The 13,848-nt window shown below is 37.3% G+C and overlaps 1 long non-coding RNA gene across 1 annotated transcript in view; it reads left to right on the top strand.

Annotated features, from left to right (window-relative positions):
- Positions 1-13,080, top strand: part of LOC111826150 — a 34,891-nt gene extending 21,811 nt beyond the window's left edge. The window contains exon 2 of the long non-coding RNA XR_002829403.1: positions 12,170-13,080. This is a non-coding gene — a long non-coding RNA (uncharacterized LOC111826150). The remainder of the gene's footprint in view (positions 1-12,169) is intronic.
- Positions 13,081-13,848: the final 768 nt, after the last annotated feature.

The raw sequence follows: 13,848 nt of genomic DNA, 5'->3' as shown, positions 1-13,848 counted from the left end.
AGTAAGGTAGACTTAGTATGGATTTATATAATGAAGCGGTTTCTTTTTTACTGTGGTAGAATTGACAAATATATTATTTTCAGGCTAACACATAGTGATTTGACATTTATATACATTTCAAAATGATCACTACAGTAAATCTAGTTATCATTTACTTCTATACGAAGTTGATACAATATTATTATCTATAATACTTATGCTGTACATTACATCTTCATGACTTGTTTATCTTATAACTGGAAGTTTGTACCTCTTGAGGATAAAGACTGTATTTGTGTTCCTTATCATTGTGTTTCAGCATCATTGCAGGTCAGCACCAGAGCATAGTGACCTTTCAATAGATACTTATTTAGGGAACATAGTTCAAGAGAAACTAGAAAAGGGAGTGGTGGTGAACAATAAGAGAGGAAGGAGGACAATCAGAAGGAAAATCTTGGTGTCATAGAAACCCAGAGGAGCAATTCAAGAAAGGACCAGTCAGCAGTGTTTCATGCTGCAAAGGGGTCACACAAGATAGAAGTTGCAAAACTAAGCGCGTTCTATTCTTCTATACAGGTACCCAACTACTTGTTATTTCATTCATATTTACATTTAATAAAGTGCGAGTAGTATAATGAATGTCAGGCTATGTTTTTGGTAGGTGGATTTCTTTTTCCTCAATTACAAATTTCCTTTAAAGCTCTCCAAAGTACACATTTATCAGAACCAACAGAAGTACTTTAAATGAGAGTGTCAAGAAACAAAATGCTGTTTTGTTGGGTGTAGGTTAAATCACATAATAATAAACTATCCAGATGCAAATGTAATCTGTGGCTTCAAGATTGAAAACAACAGTCTTTCATCTTATTTTATGTGTTAACATGTTACAACCTGTGAATTCACATATTTCATAGAAAGGTAGCTATGTGCTTTTAAGAGCAAGAAAAAAACTGAAAAAAAACAATCCTTGAAAATGTTAACTCAGAGTAAACTCACCTAAGATATTTTGAAGTGAAATAAGGAAGCTAATTGTGTAGAACAGTGGTTCCCTCATTCGTCCAGCAAATAGTTACTGAGCACCTACTATGTGTTAAGTACGGTTCTAGGTCAAGGGGGTATAGCAGTAAAAGAAGCAGATATGCTCATAGCCTTTAGGTCTTGCATTTATAGGTGATATGAAAAGTATATGGTTAAGAATAGTTAATTAATTGAAATGGTAATACATACTCTGGAGATTAAATAGAGGATACTTTGAAGGAATATAAAGAGGGCACCTTGTTATATAACATATAATAAGATTTATTATGTGCCCTCATAGTACCAAAATATATATATTTCAATAGTCTTACAGGAATATAACTACCCCAAGGAAATGCTATTTATTCAAGAACTAATAGAAGTTAGCTTGATGAATTGAGAGTGGAGAGGATTGGAGAAATCTTCTTGAATGGACAGGACAGCATATGCTCCCTAGGGTAGGAATGGGTCATCACATTGGGAAAACTAGAAGCAGAAGGAACATTAGAGAGAAGATGTTTATCTGGAATGTTAGAGGGAAGAAAGGAATGTGGCGCATTGAGAGACTGGAGAGATGGTATGGAGAGCCTCAGGATTATATTAAAGATGTGGTCTTCATCCTTTTATGAAAACCAGTGAAATATCATAAATAGATGAGTGACATGAAAAAATCCTTTGAAGGATTTCTCTTTATTTGGAGCATTTTAAAAATGAACACAAAACTAGAAAATAAAAAAATATATAAATAAAGCAGCTATTATATTTAGGATATTGTCTTTTATGATTAGGAATCCTCATATGAAGAATAGAAATAATGATAACTTCCTTTTAGGATTCTTGGAAACATTGAATAAAGTGCTTTACATGGTTTCCAGTATATTATAGGCTCTTAAATGTTATTTTCCTTCTTAATCCTAGATAAGGAAAATCATCTGTCCATTTACTGGTTTCTTATCTAACCGTAAGTTAATGCTCACTGACTGGCATTGCTAGGAGGAAAAGCAGAGGCTTCTCAAGAACATGATTTTCCATTCTCGGAGCATCCTTGAGTCACCCATTAATGAGGGAAGCCTGATTTTATCACAGTGATACCCTTGATGGGCACTGGCCTTCAAACATCCAGACTGGTACCCTGATTGGATAGGTCCAAATCTGGGAGACCCACCATGAGACAGAACTGCCTTGGGAAATTTGCATTCGGCTTGGGGTTAATTCTAATTATCTGGAAATTCCTCAGAAAATCACATCATATTAAAATCCTCTAAGTACCCTACTTTACTGGGGAACTGCTTAAACCACACCAGAATTCATAATGGAAATTTCCAGCATTTGTATGCCCTGGAATCCTTGGTTGCTTCAAAACAGCATGGCTAAAGCAACTTGTAGCAATTTATAATTTTGACGTTTTGAGTGAATTTTTTTAAAAAGAAAATTCTCTGGTATTAAGTGTATGCCACACATTAAAATCCAGGGTTTGTTTGTTTTTTGGATGGAAAATGAACTTAAAGGGTGATATAGTTTAATGTACCCAATAATAACAGCGCTTGAGAGTGAGTGAAGCCTGCTCAGACTCCCTGTTAGCTCTCAGATGATAGTTGGGAGCAACAGCATACAAAATCCACTGACTTAATTTCCGAATAATCCTTTTGACAAAATGTCTAGATAAACACCAAAAGTAGTTCTTTTCGAGAAAAATAAAGCAACAAGAAGCAGCAACTATGAATGTTAATGGTTATATTGTTTCAAAACACAAATCTTTCTGAGAAAATAGTAGTAGGAAAATACTCCAGCTTCGGTAGACATTTCTGTTGGAAATTAATCAAACACGGTTATTAGAGCTCATATTCAAAGGATAAGTATTTCAGGAAAAGTACCCCATTCATAATTCTCCAGGGTTGTGATGTGTGAGCTGTTGATATTTGTGTTAGACTTATTAGTTTGTTCTAAAAGATGTATCATGCGGGCCTTGGTACTGATCTTAAAATTTGAGTTAATTGAAATGAACCCAGTGGAGATTGCAAAGTTTTCTCCCACTATGGGGTTTTTATACTTCATTGGAAAATTTGAAAAAGAGTTGAAAGAAACTGCCTTGTAAAGAAAAAGGGCATGCTCCTAGAGAGATAACTAAGAAAGGTAACCAACTAAAAGGACACACATTTTTACACTGGTGGAATAATAAAGCAAAAAAGCAACCAAACTAGACGACAGAAAGTTACAAATTCATTGATTCTTGACTCACTGGCTGACGAGAATTATAAAAAATCGGACATCATTTGCCAACAACAATGATAACTGTCTTTTCAAATGTTTTGAGTGCTCCAAGAACCATCAAAGGATTACTACTACTGCTATTATTTTTCATCCTGGCTAGTCAGTGTACATACATGTATACTAAACTGTATGCTTACACACAAGAAAACATTTGACAATGTCTACAGGCAATGGTGAATAACCATGCCTATATCTGATTTTTAAGATGTATTCAGGTTTTTCTATTGATACTCAATTTGACACTAATCAAATTTGGTACTATTAATATCTATATATATAAAAGCCTAAGCAACTATTCGACTGGTAGCTATGATGTGCACTGACCACCACGGGGCAGACGCTCAACACACAGGCATGGAAACATGGAACAAACTGATGAATCTCAGAGGAAAGGAGGGCAGGGGGAGGGTGGGAAGAGATTAACCAAAGATCTTATATGCATAATAGAGGCCCAGAATTCATGCACCAGTGGGGTCCTTCAGCCTGGCCTGCAGGGATCAGGCCAAAAACGGCAGTCAAAAATCCCCAGAGGGGTTACGGATTGCAAGAGGGCGCAGACAAGGCCGAGAGACCCCACCAGTGCACGAATCCATGCACCAGGCCTCTAGTTAATTTATAAAAGGCATAAAAATACTAAAAACAGGAAATAGTAATGCTCATATGTTTATTTTGTGATAGTTTAAAAGAATGAGCATTGCTTCTGCCATGGAAGACCTTAAAGTTTAGAGGAATAAGAAAGGCTAAGAAATAATGATGATGGTATGTGAGGAAGGTATATACGTAATAAAGACAAATAAACAGTAAAGTACTTACACCTCTGTGAAATATTCGGAATATAAGTTATAGTTTGCTCAGATAATTGGGAGTAGTTCAGTGGGTTGAAATTACGGTCTCTGCCTGCCTCTCAAAACACCTGCTTTTCCCCCTGTAATCTCATCACCCCAGTGGTTCAACCCAAAGACGTATAGGCCTCCTACTCCTGAAAATCCTCCTCCTTTATTCCTTTATTTTTCACTCATATTAACTCAGTACACCTACTGAATCTCTCCTATTTTTATCATGTTTTAATAAAATTCGTTGCCACTGCTTAATTGAGCCCATCAAAATCTCAAGTCAGAGCTACAGCAATAGCTTCTAAAATGGTATTTTACCAGAGACTGTTTGATTGCACTCCAGCACATCTTTTGCCTTCCAGTCATTCCATACACTCTCTTATCTGTTTCTGAACAATCATCATTCATGCATTGCTTGCATGCCTGCTCTTTCCTCTAAGCAAAATATCCTTTCCATCCTCCTGCACATAATGGCCTGACTTCCTATGGAGCCTTCAGGACTCAGACCAGTAGTCACGCAGTCAGAGGAATCTATTGACTCCTCCTTCCAGCTCATCAATTCTTTCTCTGTGTTTCCATAGCACTAAACACTTACTCTGACATTTGTCACATTCCACCTTAATTATCTGGTTACCTGATTTACTTTCTATGCATATTAAACACTCTCTCAAGAAAGAATCATTATTGTATTTTATATATATTCTAGGTTTTATCATAGTACCGTGTCTAGGAATACAAGAAATGCTTTATGAATAATTATCTAAATTTGCATGTATCAGTATACTAGTAACATTCAAAATGACTAATGTTGATTTACTAAGATTACAATGTTATATGAAATTATCAGTTAGAATGTTATTAATGCACAAAAGTCTGATATTAAAATAAAGTTAGAAATAGTAGGGGAACAAAACTGTCCTTTCATTGGAAGGGTGCTGTCAAAGGCAGAAAAGTTTTAAATGTCTATTACCTGCTTTATTATAGTAATTGAATTAGAATATCTGCTTAAAACAAACATAATTTAATAACTTGGCTTAACCAGAATCCTCAACAAATGTAGGATTGATGTTAAAGCGCAAGGATATATGTTTTCCAGGCTTTAGTTCATGAAGATTGAGATATTGGGAATTTTGATTTTCCAAATAGGGTGCTGAATGTCTGCTGAAGTCCAGATATCTCAGAGCTTTTGGATGAATGTTGAGGATCATAACATAGCAACAACTCACATGTATAACAGAGGATCAGAGATCTCTTAGGACAAAAAGGGCAGCCATGCCCTAGCTGGTTTGGCTCAGTGGATAGAGCATTGGCCTGCAGACTGAAGGGTCCTGAGTTCGATTTTGATCAAGGGCACATGCTTGGGTTGCAAGCTCGATCCCCAGCAGGGGGCATGCAGGAGGCAGCCGATCAATGATTCTCTCTTACTGATGTTTCTAACTCTCTCTCCCTCTCCCTTCCTCTCTGAAGTCAATAAATATATATTTTTAAAAAGGATAGCCATGACTTATTTCCCTTGATGAGATAACACAACAGATCTGATTATTAAATCAAACTTATGAGATTCAAAGATTTTACCTTATATCAGCTTTATTAATAACGGCAAGGATACAAGCAATCTCAAGGAATAGTGAAGCCTGGTAAGGTCTGACAAAGCCAATGTCACTCCCCAGGTCCTTTTGTGTTAAACGCTTTGGTAATGATTTAACATATGGCCTTTCAAAGTGATCTGTGTTACTAAATCACATACACAAATGGTACTGTTCCAATCATGACACTTCTCTATTTTATACATAATTATAATTACATAGCTTACATGTTATTTCTCTTGATTCATAGACTTAGTTTTATTTTTTTTAAATCATTAGTTGTTTAATTTGTTTTTTCATAGGCAATCCTAGACAGAACAGGTGCATGGTGCTAAAAGCATTCTATCCATAAAGCCTTTATAGGAAATAGCACTAGTGTACTTGCCTGGAAGCCTGTCATTAGCATACTTAACAAAGGAATCTGCAAGTTTACTTCCTTCTTCTTTTTTGGGGTTGCTGCCCCACTCCCATGTAGGGAAAGTATAGAATGCAAGCCTAGTGAGTTTTTCTGCCTGATATTGTTTCCTTTAATTTTCCCCTACTTCCCATGGTTAGGGGTGTTTATGGTCTTGTTACCAGAGAATCAAATTCTTCCCTTGCTTGTGGGAATGGGGTTGAGGTTCTTGAAATGAGAATTTTTAGATGCCTCATGGGAGAATGTGGGAAAGGGCTTTATTTACAGGAAGTTACATTCTTCGGGTTCCGATGCCCCACGTCCCTTAAGCCAGTCCTGAAAAAGGTGCAGCTGGGTTCCAGTAAAGCCCAAAGCAAGGCCAGTGTCCAGAGCTTCCACTCCATGTTGCAGCGGGTGTGGTTCAATATCCAGGGCAATTAAAGTCCATTAGTCCATTGTGGAGTCCCACATGGCCGTGAGCCACATGGACACAGGGGAATGCAGCTCCCTGAACAAGAGTCCCAGAAATAAACCCATGCCTATATAGTCAATGAATATTTGACAAAGAAGGAAAGAGCATACAATGGGGTAAAGAGTCTTGTCAATAAATAATGTTGATATTGGGAAAACTGAACAGAAACATGAAAAAAAAATATAAAACCAGACTGCAGTTTTACACTATATACAAAAATTAATTCAAATGTGTTAAAGACTTGATTGTAAAGCCTGAAACCATAAGACTGCTAGGAGAAACATTGGCAGTAAGCTCCTTACATGGTCTTGGAAAAATTGTGGGGGCTATGACTCCAAAAGCAAAGTCAACAAAAACAAGTGGGACCACATCAAACTAAATAGCTTCTGCAAAGTGAATAAACAGGCAACCTAAGGAATGGGAGAAGATATTTGAACATTATAAATCTGTCAAGAGGTTAGTATCCAAAATATATAAGGAATACATACAACTCCATAACAAAAAATCAACTAAAAAATGGGCAGAGGATCTGAATAGACTTTTTTTTTTTTCAAGGAAGAACTACATATGGCCAACAGGCACATAAAAAGACACTTAACATCACTAATCATCAGGGAAATGCAAATCAAAACCATAATGAGATATCATCTCACACCTGTCAAAGTACTACTAGTAAAAAGATAAAAATAAGTACTGTGAGGGTGTGGAGAAAAGGGGGCATTTGTACACTGCTGGTAGGAATGTAAATTGATTCAGCCATTATGAAAAACAGTATGAAGGTTACTTAGAAATTAAAAAACTACCATATGATCCAGCAGTTTTATTTCTGGGTATTTATTCAAGGAAAATAAAAAACACTAATTAAAAAATATATATGCACTCCATGTTCACTGCTGCATTATTTGCAATTGATAATATATGGAAACAACCCAAGTGTCCATTGATGGATGAATGGATTAAAAATATGTTTATATATAAACATAGATATGAATGAAATCTTTTTTAAAATATATTTTATTGTTGTTTTTTTTTTACAAAGAGGAAGGGAGAAGGATAGAGAGTTAGAAACATCGATGAGAGAGAAACATCAATCAGCTGCCTCCTGCACACCCCCCACTGGGGATGTGCCTGCAACCAAGGTATATGCCCTTGACCAGAATCGAACCTTGGACCTTTAAGTCCACAGGCCAATGCTCTATCCACCGAGCCAAACCGGTTGGGGCTGAATGAAATCTTGACATTTGTGATGACATAGATGAAACTTGAGAGTATCATACTGAGTGAAATAAGTCAGATATAGAAAGACAAATATTGTATGATTTCACTTACATGTGGAATCTTAAAAGCAAAACTAACAGCCAGCCAATGTTCTCAGTGGATAGAGCAACAGCCTGCAGACCAAAGGGTCCCAGGTTTGATTCTAGTCAAGGGCATGTACCTTGTTTGCAGGCTCCTCCCCCACCGGGACTGGGACTGCTCCTCAGGGCTTGTGAAGGAGGCAACCAATGGTTATGTTTCTCTCACATCAATGTTTCTCTCTGTCTTTCCCTCTCTCTTTTACTCTCCCTAAAAATCAATGGAAAAATAAAAAATATCCTCTGGTGAGGATTAACGACGACAACAAAAAGCAAAACAACACAAAACCAGACTCATAGATACAGTGAACAGATTTGCGGTTGCCAGAGAGGACAGGTTTGTGTGTGTGTAGGGGGAGGGGGAGTGAGAAGGTTGAAGAAGTTCATACAAACTTCCAGTTATAAAATAAATAACTCATTGATATGTAATCATGGGGAATATAGGCAAAAATATTGTGCAAGCTTTGTGTAGTGACAGATAGCAAGAGCACCTATTGTGATTATTTCACAATGTATACAAATGTCAAATCATTATGTTGCACACTTTGAAAATAATATAATATTGCATGTCACTTATACTTCAATATAAATAAATATTTTTAAAGCGAGCTCATATTATAAGTAAGGCAAACTTCTTAAAAGCCTTAAAGTACAAATCAAAGAAGTCTGTTAATGATAGAATACCAATAAAATTTTCAGATACCATGCCCTCTTAAGAAGTCATTGTTAGGCATTAAATCAGGTGTTTAAGTCAAGGGACTACTAGAGTTAGAGTTAACAGAAAGGAAAGGAAAATCTATGGTTATGATTCAAAAGAAATACTGGGCATGGTTGAAGATTTCTCACGTCTCTCCTGAAAGCTAATAAAGCAGCTGATATATTTAGCAATTTTCAGAAACCTTAAGGGTGTAAAGTGCCAAATGCAACCAGAAATCTTATTTTCAGAATAATATATATTTCTTTTAAGATTTCATTAAAATTAGGAGAGCAAGGGTGAATTGTATGAAGAAAGACTGTGAATTTGAAAGCAGGCATTGTCATCTGGAGTTTGGGGTCAGCATCTCAATTTCTCATCTGATTTGTGTTGGTCTTCTCAGATGCAGCGAGACTGTGAGGTTAGCTGGGGCTGTGCCATGCATCACTCTGCTTTATTGAGGATGCTGGTTCGGGGGAAGCTGAGAGCTACTTTAACTCTTTTGGGCAAAGTCGATCCAGTGGTTTCACATCACGTTATCGCCTTTCAAAGCTCAATGATGAATTTGCAAGTGAATATGGGAAAGTTAAGAGAAGACAGAATAATTCTCCATTACATTTTATTCTCTTATGTCTTCCTCTGTCCACTAACCTATTTCAGGAAATATTAAGCGTCATATTTATTGTAACTGATGGCTGGAACTATTTTGCTGACTTTCAGAAGTAAACTACTTCCATTTCCACTTTATAATAATTTCTATTCACAGATAAAATTTTTTAGAAATATTTTGAGGGTATGACTTTAACATTAACAAACATACCTCGTATAAGATGAAAGTACAAAATGACCATGTTGTACTTTGCAAGAGGCTCCTGTTTTAAATGTAGATTCTGTATTATTCCCTATTGATACATGAAGCCTAACAGATCGTACTTGTTCTCAGGAATAGACAAGTATGATATTTGTTTTTTCTCTTCCATTTTAAAGGAGATAAGGAGGTATTTTTATATTATTTCCCCTTTTGCTATATAAAGTTTTCCTGCTTTAAACTACCCAATTCAGCATAGCTCGCTGAAAAGCTTTGAGTTCCTTGTACCACCACAGTTTTCCTCTGGTTTCATTATTCAGCTATCATGTAAATAGTGTGTGGATCTACATGGAGTCTATCTTTCTTTCCATTTTTTACCTCCAAATCACATTAATGTTAAAGAGCAGATGGCGTCTGTTATGTATGTCTCCCAGGTTCACTGAAATTCCTAGATAACATAATTAAGCCCGAGCCCACTGTCCAGCAGAAACTTAAAACATTTTATAGTTGTGATCCAAAAAGTAAGAATCTTGCCCAGCTGGCATGGGTCAGTGGATGAGCATTGACCTATGAACCAGAAGGTCACGGTTTGTTTCCCTGTCACATGCCCAGGTTGTGGGCTTGATCCCCAATGTGGGGCATGCAGGAGGCAGCCAATCAAGGATTCTCTTTCATCATTGATGTTTCTATCTCTCCCTCTCCCTTTCTCTCTGAAATGAATAAAAAAATATACATATATATTTTAAAAGTAAGAAGCTTCCAAAAGATTTTATATGTTTCCAAAGGACAGTAAGGAACCAAATTTTCTCCCTCCAGCTGCATCTTCCCCCAGTCTCACCATCATATTGATGCCATTGTAATAACCTGATTATTATTTAACAGGGAAGGAGGAAAGGGAAGGCTAATTAATGTAGGCAGACCATTTATACAGCTTTGTCAGAAAGCTGCATTTAGCATTCTCCAAGTCTGTTCCCGCTGATCGCTGGGGGAAGGGACTGGACAAAGGCAATGTAGACACATGCCCAGTAAGATCAGAGTGATGTGGGAAAGTGCTTGCCCATCTATCCCACCTGGGAACAAATCAATGTCCAGGATGGGGAACATAAAATCCCACGGAAGAGAAATCTTTCAAAGAAGAGTGCACTGATGTTTGTGCAAAGATATTTCAAATACCTTTTCTGGGGAAAGGTGACTTCTTAAAAGAATGAAAGGGAGATATGACAAAAATTGAATAGGGAGGGATGTGAAAGTGACATGTAGAAAGGAAGCACTTGCAGACACGGGGAAAGATACAGAGAAGTCCCTAAACAACTCTGAATGTAGAGCATGAGAACTGACCAAGATCAGGGCGCCACATCGCAGACAAAATTGTAAGTGAAGTGGGAGGGCATCCTAGATGCTAACAACTGTGGGAGAGCCAGACAAGCAATTTATAGGAGGAGGAGCAATGAGAGTGCCTAGGAGTCGGCTTTTCGTGCCAGTCTTTCGCTGTACCCTTTCGAACAATGTGACATGCATACTAAACATATTTTTCCAGAGCTTACTATCATTTAAAAAATCTAGTTAGGCCCAGCTGGCATGGCTCAGTGGTTGAGTATTGACCTATGAATCAGGAGGTCCCGGTTCGATTCCCAGGCAGGGCACATGACCGGGTTGCAGGCTCAATCCCCAGTGTGGGGCATACTGAAGGCAGCCAGTTGATGATTCTCTCTCGTCATTGATGTTTCTATCTCTCTCCCACTTCCTTTCTCTCTGAAATTAATAAAAATATATTTAAAAAATAAAAATCAATTAAAACTATACATAAGCCCTGACCAGTGGTGCTCAGTGGTTGGAGTGTTGGCCTGGGAACTGAAGGGTGGCAGGTTCAATTCCTGGCCAAGGGTGTGTACCTAAACCTAGGTTTGATCCCAGCTGTCAGGGAGTGTGCGCAGGGCAACCAATTGATGTCTCTCTCTCACAGGGATGTTTCTCTTTTTCTTTTTTTCCCTCCTCTCCCTCCCTCCCTTCCATTCCATTCTCTCAAGAAAATTGATCAAAAAAATATCCTTGGGTGAGGATTACTACTATATACATATATATATTAAAAGTGTAATATGCTAATTAGACCAGACAGCCGAACAACCTTCTGGATGAAGCTGTGGCTGCAAGGGCCGAGCCCCTTGCACGAATTTCGTGCATTGGGTCTCTAGTATATATATATTTATATATATATATATTTAGAAAATACAGAACCAGTAAATACTAGTATAAGAATCCACACTCCTAATAAAACTGATTGTTACTACTTTGTTGTATTTCTTTCTAGTATTTTTCTATGTTTTTTATCTTAAATAGTTGTGATCATAATATACAGATACATACATGTGCATATACATGTAATTTTCTATTTATCTTTTTCACTTAATAATTATACAAAAACTTATTTCCATGTTAGTATTACATAAAATTGTTAATTCTAGGTTTCTCCTATTCAGAGAAAGGCAATCTGAAAAGTCTTTATGTTAAACATATTAAACATGTGGTTAATCCTGAGAATACAAATACAGGTCAAAGAAAGAAACACAAAATTAATGACATTCTAAGTGTGTAGCATCTGGGTGGAAAAATGGTTTTGAGTCATGGGGTTTTCTTGGTATCCCTCCAGACATTCAATTTAGATAATTTTTTCAGTCACTGTCATTAGCAGTCCTGACAACACACTATACATATTTCTATTGTATCATAGTAATGACAGAAACAATAATTTCTATTTGACAGGAAATTGAGCAATGTGATGTAAAAGAACAACTGAGTCGCCTCTCACCATGTTCCTGGTAACTAGAGACTTCTTGAAGCCAAGGTCCTGGTGCTCCTTGCATGCGAGCTAAGTACATGAGCGACAAGGTAGATTAAATATTCTTCTCTTTCTGAGAATGATCAGGGTGTGGTGTTCTGATCTCCATTCCAAGGATGAAATGGTCCTTTCCTCTCTCACTATAGTTGTGAAGAAGTAGAATTCTTAACTTGACTGTTGATTACCATGTGCTCTGAAGGGGTTCTTCAACCCAGGCTAGTGCCTGCACTTCTGAATCAGGTATTATGAGCAAGGTCAGCCATGGTCATCTGAGTATGCCAGTGCAATTAGAAGGGCATTGGATTTTGGAAGCTACTCTTGTAAAATATCTTGTGTAAAATACTCTTGTGCTACAGAGGAAAGTCTTCATTTTCTAAGTAAACTAACTGCAATAACTATCAAACTACAGCTGGTCAGCAAGCCAGCCATCTGTAAAAAAGAATACCATTGACGCACAAAAGCCTTGTTATACATTCTTTCAAGATATGGAAATTTTGAACAGACTGAGCTGTTTTTGAACCCAGGAAAGGCAAAAGACAACATAAAGTATATCACCGCATGGCTGCATCTTTGCAAAGGAACTCAAACAGTTGGGAGATGAAAGGATGAGTAGGATGGGTAACATGTTCATCTTGAAATTGGAAGAAGTAGGTGGACTGAGATACCACATTCACAAGCGAGCGATGGCAGTGCAGCAGATGCCTTGTGCAACTCCACTACCCACTGCATCTGAATTCTGTGAAGTCTTCTGGGGTCTCTTAATTGTCTGTAATGGGCCATGGAACTGAATTTGTGAATATTGTTCAACTTTACTATAAACAAGGAAATAACATAATCAGTCTGTTTCTTTACCTTAAAACAGTGTTCGAATTTAAAGCTCTTTAGCTCTACTACTTATGGAAACCGGAGTTCTAATGTCCCTGCAGAATCTCTCTATGTCGAGAGCCAACATTTTTTTGGGTGCTTAAAAGAATTCTGAATTCCCTAAAAAGCATAATGAATCTCACTAACTGAAGCTCTTTCAGAGGAGAGAGAATGAATATAGAATTAGAAAAATCTGCTTTTGAATCTTAGCTGAATTACATTTAGGTATTGTGCCTAATACAATACTTAACCTCTGTTTTCCATTTCTGCTATTTTTTTTAAATTTATAAAGCGAAAATAATATGGCTTTTACAAGATCTTAAAAGACTAAAATGAGATATGTGTGGAATTTCAGTCTAGTGCCTGCACCTTGGAGGAGGCTCAATTATTGTTTCCCTTGTCTTTTTTCTTTTTAAAAAGTATTTATTGCTGAAAGTATCACATAGGTCCTCCTTTTCCTCCCATTCACCTCTTCCAGCCCGCTCCTGCGCCACCCCCCCCCCTGCACCCCCCAGACCCTCCCACCCCATTGTCTGTCCATGGGCTATGCATATATGCATACAAGTTCATTGGTTGATCTCTTCCCACCCACCCTCCCCTGCCTTCCCTCTGAGATTCAACAGTCTGCTCATGCTTCTATGTATGTCTCTGGGACTATTTTTGATCATTAGTTATTTGGTTCATTAAATTCCACATATGAGTGAGATAATGGAGATAGTTCTCTTTCTCTGACTGGCTT

The sequence above is a fragment of the Myotis lucifugus genome, unplaced genomic scaffold (assembly GCF_000147115.1).
Source record: "Myotis lucifugus unplaced genomic scaffold, Myoluc2.0 scaffold_57, whole genome shotgun sequence".
Taxonomy (NCBI): domain Eukaryota; kingdom Metazoa; phylum Chordata; class Mammalia; order Chiroptera; family Vespertilionidae; genus Myotis; species Myotis lucifugus.
The sequence above is the reverse complement of the archived record's forward strand: the minus strand, read 5'-3'. Positions and strand labels throughout refer to the sequence as shown.